The following is a 10,905-nucleotide window of genomic DNA, read 5'->3' as shown; positions in this document are numbered from 1 at the left end:
AAGGCGGTGATATGTAAGGCGGTCAATAATTTTGTCCTTTTCAAAGTCTTGAAGGCAAGCTATAACTTTCTTTTTGTAGCTGCTTGTGGGGTCTCGCTTTAGGGCTTCGTAGGTATTGTCGTCACTGAGGAGAGTAGTGATCTTTGCATGGTAATCTGTAGTGTTTAGGACCACGGTGCATCTTCCCTTATCAGCTGGTAAAACAGTGATGTTGTGGTCTTTGCTCAGGGAAGCGACGGCCTTCTTTTCCTTTATTGTGAGGTTGGATGGAGGGACTTTGGCACTGGAGAGCGTGGCTGAGACTTTCATCCTGATTTGCTCTGCTTCTGTCTGTGATAATTTATTAATCCGTATGGCAGATTCCGTGGCTGTGATGAGGTCCACTATGGGCAACTGTTGTGGAGAGATGGCAAAATTGAGTCCTTTGGCTAATACTCTCTTTTCAGGTTCAGTGAGAATCCTGTCTGAAAAGTTCTTAACCCATTTCTCCTGACTGACTTCAGGTGTGTTTTCTTCTCTGGGTTGTGTAGATTCAGGATGAGGAGTGTGTGTTTTTGAAAGCAAGGTGTGAAATTTCCTGCGTTGTCTTTCTTTTCCTTTAGAGTGTTGGGCCCGCCATAGTGGACCTCATCACAGCCACGGAATCTGCCATACAGATTAATAAATTATCACAGACAGAAGCAGAGCAAATCAGGATGAAAGTCTCAGCCACGCTCTCCAGTGTCAAAGTCCCTCCATCCAACCTCACAATACAGGAAAAGAAGGCCGTCGCTTCCCTGAGCAAAGACCACAACATCACTGTTTTACCAGCTGATAAGGGAAGATGCACCGTGGTCCTAAACACTACAGATTACCATGCAAAGATCACTACTCTCCTCAGTGACGACAATACCTACGAAGCCCTAAAGCGAGACCCCACAAGCAGCTACAAAAAGAAAGTTATAGCTTGCCTTCAAGACTTTGAAAAGGACAAAATTATTGACCGCCTTACATATCACCGCCTTTACCCAGGAGATGCCATACCCTGCATCTATGGACTTCCGAAGATCCACAAGGAAGCTGTCCCACTCAGACCCATAGTCAGTGGCATAAACTCGGCCACGTATAACATTGCAAAACACCTTGCTACCATCCTTGCGCCTCTCGTGGGGAACACCCCACACCACATCAAGAACTCCACCGACTTCACCGAAAAGGTTCAGAAACTTACCCTGGATCCAGATGAAACCATGGTGTCCTTTGATGTAGTCTCTCTCTTCACTTGCATACCCACCACGGAGGCCGTGGAGACGGTCAGAAAACGACTACAAGAAGACAGTTCCTTGGAGGACAGGACCAACTTCACACCCAATCAGATCTGCACACTGTTAGACCTCTGCCTCACCACTACATATTTCAAGTACAACGAAGGCTTTTACAGACAAAAACATGGCTGTGCCATGGGCTCCCCCGTGTCACCTATTGTAGCCAACCTTTACATGGAGGAAGTGGAAAGGAAGGCTCTTGGCTCTTTCAAAGGAAGAGTACCCAGCCACTATATGTGGACGACACCTGGGTCAAAATCAAGACACAAGAAGTGGAATCCTTCACTGCGCACATTAACGCTGTGGATAAAAACATCAAGTTCACCAGGGAAGACACAAAGGACAACTGTTTGCCTTTCCTGGACTGCGCCGTGCACATTGAAGAGAACGGCAAACTCAACATCGAAATTTACCGGAAGCCCACACACACGGACCAGTACCTCCTTTTTGACTCCCATCACCCTCTGGAACACAAACTTGGAGTAACTTTAAGTTGCTTGAAGACGTTTCACCTCTCATCCGAGAAGCTTCTTCAGTTCTAAGGTCAAATGGTGGAGAGTCCCAGATATAAACCTAGTGGGAGTGACCCCCACAGAGGGACAAAAGGACCCCCTGATGATCCTCTAATCACCTGAGCCAAGGTGTGAAATTGGGTGTGGGACCCAATCAGCCAGAGTTTCGGGTGTGTTCATTGTGAAACCTGGCCCCACCTTGTCATGCGAATTCCTGAGGTCAGATGGCCCAGGATGTGAGTGGGCGTTAAGGCGTCTGGGAAGGGATCTCAAAACTGGATTATAGATGGCAGAGAGTTGGTGTCGTAAACCCCCGCCTCTGTTCAAAGATGGTCGCTCACAGTGGACATAGATGGCTTCTTTCACTCCTCTTTCAAACCATCTGTCCTCTCTGTCCAAAATGTGAACATTGGCATCCTTTAGTTCTCATTATACTTTTGAGTTAAAAGAACATATTCACTTATTAGTTCATTAGATAAGTGCGCATCACTCTGTATCCTTGATCTGCTGTGAATGTCTTACACTGTTTTCTTGACATACTTTATTGCTGAATCATGAAGAGAAAGGAGACTCTGTGTCTAGGATAGATGAGACAGACCACATTCCATACCCCCACCCTTTCAGAGGGTAGAAAAACAGGGAGCCGAGGTCATAATTTAGGCGCCGTAACAGAGAAAGAACGTGAATGTTTAGGCTTTTACGACTAGGTGGGGGCCACTAGAGGCTATAAGAGGCTGTGAGATCTGTCACCATTTCGAGACTTGCGGTGACCCTCTTCAGGCATGTCTCCCCATCATGATGGTCCTTATGCTCTTGAGTGTTGAATTGTATGGAAATAAATGATTGTTGATTGAGCATAAATACACCGAGTACCTTCAGCCCAAAGATTCAAAGAATTGGGAGATTTCAACAGAAGTAACTAGGGGTGCAACGATACACAAAATTCTCGGTTCGGTTCGATACTTTGGTGTCACGGTTCGATATTTTTTCGATACAAAAAAATGTTCATGCATTTTTAATTTGTCATTTATTAAAATTATAAATATATATTTTAACTCAAAAGTACAGTTTTTAAATTTAACCCTAACCCTTGTGCGTGTTTTTTATTTTGACAGCGAATGCGCACCTGAGGACCACTTATGTGCAGCCCTGGTTATTTAGCTCGTCATATTGCAGCCACAGAAATTCTTTTGTCCATGAAACCATAAAGCTGCACTTTCTTTTTGCCTTATAGTCTGATTTGTCATAACTTCTCCGTTTTGTGGTAAGCTTTTCTTTGGCTGTCACTTCTTCACCCTGACCTGTCTTATTTGGCTGAGCAGAACTGAAATATATATCCTGCTGCTTTTACACAGGCACTCACATAAGCTCAGCGATTCTCTGCGCGATCAAAGCTGCGGGAGATTTCACTTGTCATTCAAACTTGAGCCACACTTATGGAGCTCCACAATCCTTTTCCTGGTGTTTTGGTTGATATCTCTTGATTTTCCCATGTCAAAGAAACAGGCTCTGTGTTTTGCCTTATATGCATCCACAGCTGTGCCACCAATTTACTCACATGGACTCTACTAACCTATCAGAAGCTTCTTCAGCTCAGAATGGAATCGTCTGCAGTTTTCTTATTAATTAACAATAAACTTAGTGTATATGTAATCCTAAATATGATGAAAGTGATAAAAATAGCTTTGTCTCACTTTATCTGACATTTAACTAATTCAAAAGATATTTTAATATTTATTTATCTAAAACAAAACAAGTTTACTCTAAATTGATGTTGTACAGTAAATAAAATGTTCTTGTGTTTTCCATAAAGTGTATGTAAATATCTGGTTTAATCTGTGAATATACTGCTGTGTATTGAGGTTCCTCTTGTTTTGCATAGAAACATACTGAACAACATACAAAGCATAATATATAAAATAACATCTACCAGAGTTTTTTCTTTGAAAGAAGCTCCTTATGTCCATTCTTGTATATCAGTGCATCACTGAAACCGATTTATTTAGCCGTGGAGGGAAACAACTGAAAATATGAAATAAACACATGTAAGCTAAGACTCTCTAAAGAAACAGCATTGTTGTTGTTCGGCTTTTCATTTCGACATTTGTTGATTCACTCGAAGAGCAAGTAACGTAATATGGGTCAAGTGATCAGTTTGATATCAATCTTTCGTGATGCACCGTCATATTTACATTATTAGTTCAGTACGAATGATTTGCTTTGGTACCTGGTCAAACTTAAGCTCTCCTTAGTATGGCTGGCTCTGTTTCTCCAACAGCGCACTCACAGGCAGCAGCTGCCCCGCCCCCTCGCTCGCTCAGTTGCTTAGTGCCTGAGCTTGGATCATACCAATATCAGGGGGGATTCACGCACAGTCGTAAATTCCCACAGTGTGCACTATGTGCTTCGAATATTGTGTGTACTTTTTGTTTTATACAGTTGTCAGCCAGGCATCTAGCTATGAAAAAATTGCACTCCAAAATACCCCGGGCTTCTGACAAAACAACCCGGGCTTAAGCCCAGTAAGCAACACCCATGCTCCGCCCCTGCCATAGACACAGACTTTAGTAATCCCACACTGGGGAAATTCACATGTTACAGAAGCACAAGGGTCAGCAAGAAAACGTGAAACAGAGATTTATTAGAAAAATACACAAATAAATAAGTAGTGGAAAAATTTAAAACAAGGAAAAAACCTACGCAAGAGTAATTACTACTGATCTGCAAACTGCTAACTGGTTGTTAGAGACAGCAAATACACTCAGAGAATATCAGCATGTCAGTATAAAGCTGACTGTAGTTCCTGGTCAGGCTGGCTGCACTTCAGTTAACTTCAGTTTCTTTTTCTAATTTAAAATTTCATATCAGGTTTAAGTTTCAAGTTTTATTGTCATGTACAGATAAAAAGTGTAGTCACATTTACCCATTATGAAAATCTTTGGCTCGTGCTCCTAATAAATGTGTTTATTTATTAGATCTACTGATACAGCCAAAACATAGTCACGTCTGATCAGGCAGACGGCACGGCGTGAGGAGATTCTGGACCCAAATGCAGGCACAGCAGCAAGGGCAGATCAATAACAAATGGAGAGCCTTTATTTTGAAGGCAAGGAACAACTAGGAAGCAACTAACGAAACATAAACTGGGAAAGCTAAACTAAAGAACATGAGGAATATGGAAAACGAATTCAAATTCAAATCAAATTCAGATTGTATTTGTCACATACACAGTCATACACAGTACGATATGCAGTGAAATGCTTACACGACTGCTCGTGACCTAAAGAAAAAAAAAGGCTATGAATAAGATAGGAAATAAATATGAAAATTTAAAAGGGTAAATTTAACTGGGAAAGAATAAGATAAAATATAAAAATTAAAGTTGAAAATAAAATAACTGTACAACAAATTACACAATACACAAATACACAATATAGAAATATATAAGAATGTATGAAGAAATATAAATATATATGTACAATAACAGCAGCTGTACAGTATTAAGTGGAAATGAAGAAATATAATGTCCAGTGTTGTGGGGTCATTACACACAGGCTAGAAGTGCAAGTCACTCTTTACTGACACATCATAAATACGTTTAATGCTGGATGGTTGAAGTTTTTTTTACAATGGTTTAACCACAAGCATAATTTCCACTTCTGGATAAAGATCACTCTATCTTCATGCTTCTTAACAAATTAAGAGTGTAATGTCTTTATTAAGTTGTTATTTATTAATGCATACATAATAATGTGCTCAGTGACATAAAGGTCCCCTTTCAAGAGTTTGTGTGCTGTGTAGTTTTTTTTCTTTGTTTTAGTTGTTTTGTTTTTCCATCTTCTATTCACAACCCAGTGTTTAAAATGTTTAAAAGGTTAAATAATATGCTTATTTAATAATGTTCTACAAAGAGGTCAATGTTTTTGGGATCTTATTAGATCTCACAGAAAAGCTGTCAGAGCAAAACTTTTTTTCTTTCATAATAACAGCTTAATGTTAAACCGCTGAGTCCATCTAAAACATGTTTGTGCATCAGGACCAACCTGATACATAGAGTTCTGCTGGAGGATGTTGCTTAGTGGCAAAACATTGGTCTGATTGAGCTTTTTGGTTGTTCAGAACTCACTCAGCCTTTGGAGTTAGTTTTTAGGACATCCTGATAATAATGAATTACATTAGTCCAGCCTAGAAGCAATAATAATATTACTTTAAGATAATAAAAATAACAATATGTTGCTGTTCCCTCTTCCCAGGAGGAACGGCAACATACCGGCTATTATAATAAGGTTTGTAAATCGAAAGCACAAGATTACGCTGCTGAAACAAGGAAGAAAATTAAAAGGATAGATCCAGACAACAACTTCTTCTCATCTAACAATAACAACTGCTGCCACTATACAAATAAAGACTACAATCAGAGGATTAAAACTGAGAATAAATGATCAATTATCCACTTTAACTGTAGAAGTCTCTATGCTAATTTTAGTCATATCAAAGAATATCTTAACCAGTTTTAACATCCATTTAGTGTCATTGCCTTATCAGAAACTTGGATCAATATGGAAAAAGGAACAGACTTTGAACTGGAGGGTTAAGAATTCACATTTATAACTAGGCGAAACAAAGGAGGAGGAGGAGTGGCCTTGTATGTGGACAAATCATTGAAATTTAATGTGGTGGAAAAGATGACGATGGTGATTGATAATGTACTAGAATGTATTACAGTTGAAATTTGTAAAGAAAAAAGTAAAAATGTAATCATTAGCTGTATATACAGAGCTCCAGGTAGTAGTATTGAGACATTTAAAGACTGGATAGAAGAAACATTTATTGAAATAGCTCGCAAAAAAGTTTTCATTTGTGGAGACTTCAATATTGATTTGCTAAACCCAAATAAACATAAAACCACTGAGGAATTTATAAACACAATGCACTGTATGGACCTATTCCCTAAAATTACTAGACCTACCAGAATTACATCACATTGTGCAACTCTCATAGACAACATTTTTACAAATAACATTGAAAAAAAGACTGTAAGTGGACTCCTGATTAACGACATAAGTGACCATCTTCCAATTTTTACAATCTATGATAGGAATTACAAGATCAATAAAATGGACAGTAAAAAAGAGTACAGACGAGTAAGAACAGAAGAAAGAATGAATGCATTTAAAAAAGATTTACTGAAAGAATACTGGGGTGAAATATATCAGGAACAGGACGTTAATAGTGCTTATAATGAATTCCTTAGAATATTTACATTACTGTACAATACCAATGTCCAATAAAGCAATATAGTAGGAAACAGAAATATATGGACTGTCCGTGGATAACAAAAGGTCTGCAAAATGCATGTATAAAGAAAAATGCTCTATACAGAGAGTTCTTAAGAACGAGAACTAAAGATGCTGAAATCAGATACAAAAGATATAAAAATAGGTTAACTAATATACTTAGATTTAGTAAAAATACTATATGAAGCAATTAGATATAAATAGAAATAATAATAAAAGATTATGGGAAATCCAGAACAAAGAAAGAACTATCCCAAGTATTTCATTTGTAATGACCATGAAGAATATAATATGGATGTTGTGGCAAATAGTCTCAATGAATTCTTTGTAACTGCTGGACCAAATGTAGCAAGAACAATCACTCATCCTGGGGAAGCACAGGAAAAACCAGATACACTGATAGACAGAAATCCATATTCTATGTTTCTCACAGCCGTTGATGAAAATGAAGTTTTTGAAATTGTCAAAAAATGTAAAAATCACAAATCTTTGGATTGTAATGATATTGATATTATAGTGGTTAAAAGAGTCATTGAGGCTATTATAAAACTATTTACATACATCTGTAATTTATCATTTCAAACTGGTCCATTTCCAGACAGAATGAAAATAGCAAAAGTTATACCTCTATACAAACCTGGAAACAAACACCATTTCACAAACTACAGGCCTGTCTCTTTACTACCTCAATTCTCAAAAGTTCTTGAAAAACTGTTTAAAAACCGACTGGAAAAATTTATAGATAAACATAAACTACTCAACGAGAGTCAGTACGGATTCAGATCAAGCAGATCTATGGAACGCCAGGACTGCCATAATGAATTAATTAAATACACCATTAAATAATTAATTAAATGTGTCAATAATTAATTAAAATTGGAATTAATTAATTAAATAAATAGTTATGACACATGCAATTAATTAATTATTGACACATTTAATTAATTATTTATGTATTTCACATTTTAATTAATTATTGACACATTTAATTAATTATTGATACATTTAATAAATTATTTAATGATATATTTATTTATTTCATTTTGGCAGTCCTGGCGCCTGGCTCTCATCATGAAATAATTTTATCTGTCAGCCTCACCCATCAAACTCAGGGGGCGGGGTTAACGATGCCCATGCAGCTTCTCTAACATTTGATTGGTTGCCGTGCAAAGTAAGTCAAAACAGGTCTATCCTAGATAATCGATTGCTTGTATAGACTTGGGGCAGCCAGGTATCCCAGAATGCAGATCAAATCACAGGCAGCAATGGTGGTGGTGTAGTTTTAAAATACCCCGTTTTTCTGTCACCAGCTACACTTTTAACAGTGTTTTCGCCGCGAATGTCGCGCCGTATGTCTGGTCAGGTTGTCAACATAGAACATGTTTGCAAAAGTGCTCAGATGTTTTCAGAGATGTCACTAGCTCTGCTAACAGTCAGCATGCAGAGTGCACCGAGGGGGTACGTTAACCGGTTTGTTTACATATTCCACTCTCCGTGTTCCACGTTGCATTCGCAGATTCTCATTTTCACCGAACGATCGTCTCTTTCCGCCTGGTCTTGTGTCTCTGTGCTTCTGTAACATAAAGAACGAGCTGACATTTTTCTCACGAAACCAGCGATCAGCTCAGCAGACCCTCAGTTTACCTGCATGCATCCTCCTCCTCACCTGTCAGCTGTTTAACACCTGCTGCTAATTCAGGAAACACGCCTACGTTACCTGGTGATAGTCACAGTTTAACTGGGCAGCCGGTGCTCGATATAAAGCAATGTCAGCACATTTTTCTGCACAAGATAAGTAAATATAGTGTTTTCCCCGAGCGCAGAGCTGCTGGAGCTTGTTTCCTTACAGAGCACTTTATAGGCGAACCAGCTTCATCAGCGGCTGATGTCCAATCACCGGCACACAGCTTTGAAACCTCAGCTGAGTTTTAGCTCTCAGTGGTTAAACGCTGGACTTGAATAATAATAATAAATAATAATAATTATAATAGTAACAGTATTAGTAATTAAAGAAAAGTAATAAAAAAAAAGAGAACTTTCAACTAAATTCAGTTGAAAAGGATAAAAATGGCAGATTCCTACTTGTAAATGGTGAAATAAATAGAAATAAGATAACTTTGGTAAATATATACAGGCCCAACTGACCCTTTATTCTTCAATAACTTAATAATGAAAGTGGCTACAATTGAGGGACAGTATATTGTGGGTGGAGATTTCAATATGGTTCTAAATCCCTCCTTGGACCGGTCCTCACCTAAAACAGTTTCTTTATCCAAAGCAGCAACTGCATTGAACCAAGGTATGAAGGATATAGGCGCAATTGATGTATGGCGAAACCTCCACCCAGGTCAAAGGGATTTTTCTTTTTTTTCTCCAGTACATAACACGCACTCAAGAATTGATATGTTTCTTATATCACAAAATATGAATGCAACAGTGATAGACTGCTCTTACTTAGCAGCTACTTTTTCAGACCATAATCCCATTAAACTTCTTTGGGCTACTAATATACCGCAAAATGTAACCTACAGATGGAGGTTTAAGAATTACATGCTAGGAGACTCTGATTTTATTTCATATATGAACACTAATATTGAAATATTTCTAGATGCTAATTCAAATTCTTCCTCACATGCTAACATTTGGGAAGCGCTTAAAGCTTATATGAAAGGTATTGTTATGTCATATGGGGTTAATAAGGCTAAAAAGGTCAGAGAGAAGATATCTAAATTGGAGACCGACATTAAAAACTTGGAACAGGAATATATTGCCACCAAAAAGGAAGAATGTCTTAATACATTAACAAAAGCAAGGTTGCAGTATGATAATTTATGCACCAACTGTCACGGCGGGGTGCGCCGGTGTGTGTGGAAACAGGACCCAAAAGCAGATGACGATGAGGAGTAGTAAGGTTTAACAGAAAAGTGAGGCTTTATTTAAATGTCGGCAGGGTTAAACCAGGAAACCAAAACAAACTAGCAAAACACTAAGAAACAAAACACTAAACTGGCAAAACACTAAGAAACAAAACACTAAAGGTACTAAGACCAAAAACTATAACTATAACTGAGGTGGAAAATAACAGGCAAAGACTAAGACTATAACTGTAACTCTGGTGAGATAAACAGACTAAGACTAACGTGGAATTAACAGACGAAAACTAGAACTATGGCTGAGGTAAACAGACGAACCGACAATGGCATGAAGAAAACAAAAGGCTTAAATACAGACATGAGGTGATCAGGGGAAGTGGGGACACATGGGGGAACAGCTGACAGACATAAACCTAATGACAGGACCAGGAGAGGAAAGCTAAATACAATGAACAAAGAACACATGACATTGTCAAAATAAAACAGGAAATACTAAAACTAAACATGACAACACAACTTAACAGACCTAATACGTGATGAATAAAATACCAAACCCCAAAACATAGAAAACCCAGGAATAATAACCAATAACTGCCTAAACTAAAGGCAAAATAGGAAATAACACAAAAACTAATAACATATCAAAAAATACAAAGAAAACTCAGAGTGCTGGGTCGGGGACCCAGCCTGTGACACCAACAGAGTAGAAGCAGCCATGGCCAGAACTAGATATCACTACTATGAATTTGGAAACAAAACAAGTAAATTACTGGCCTGGCAAATTAAGAAAGAAACATCGGAGAAATTTATACGGACAATTCTAACGGAAGATGATAAACTTCTTGATGAATCAGTACTCATAAATGCAGAGTTTAAACGGTTTTATGAAGATCTGTATAAATCTGAGCAAGGGGTTGAT

The sequence above is a fragment of the Aulonocara stuartgranti genome, assembly GCF_965226115.1.
Source record: "Aulonocara stuartgranti genome assembly, chromosome: 3".
In the NCBI taxonomy this organism is placed as follows: Eukaryota; Metazoa; Chordata; class Actinopteri; order Cichliformes; family Cichlidae; genus Aulonocara; species Aulonocara stuartgranti.
Note: the sequence above shows the minus strand (reverse complement) of the source record.